The following is a 629-nucleotide window of genomic DNA, read 5'->3' on the forward strand; positions in this document are numbered from 1 at the left end:
CCCCCCCCCGGGGGGTGATTTCTCACTTTCTATCTCTCTGTCTCTCTCTGTCTCTGGCGAGCACACGCATCCTGTAGCAAAAACCTCTCCCCCCCAAAAAAAATCTTTTTTAAAAAATAATTTTATTTAACTTTAATTTGACCAGAGAGGGAGAGGGAGAGAGAGAGAGAGAGAGAGAGAGAGAGAAAGTGAGAAAGCAAGCCCCCAGGTCTGGGACTCAGACCGCGGTCGGCCATGTGTGAGTCCAGCGCCCTTAACCACCACGCCACCTGCTGGCCCCAATTATAGCTTGTCTTAAAAAGGCTAAAGAATGTGGTGGGGCTGAAGGTTGTGGCAGAGGCTATGGTGGCCACGGGGGCCCGGACAGAGTGGCTCACCTTTGGGCTGAAGAGGAACTTACTGTGTCTGGCTTAGTTTGGGTGAAAGAGAGATCCCATGACCTTAGAAAGTGGAACGGCTGCTCAGCTCGTGTGACTTGGCCAGGGCTGCAGCTGGAATGGCATTGTTATCCCCATTCCAAAAGGGGCTCAGTCCTTTTCTAGAAGGTGTGAGAGGGAGGACGCGGTCTAGGTGGAGAACGAGGCTGCTGTGAAAGTTGGGGCCCGGAGGAGGCGGCCAGCTCAGTGGCA

Source organism: Tupaia chinensis, unplaced genomic scaffold (genome assembly GCF_000334495.1).
Source record: "Tupaia chinensis unplaced genomic scaffold, TupChi_1.0 Scaffold000248_2, whole genome shotgun sequence".
Lineage (NCBI taxonomy): Eukaryota > Metazoa > Chordata > Mammalia > Scandentia > Tupaiidae > Tupaia > Tupaia belangeri.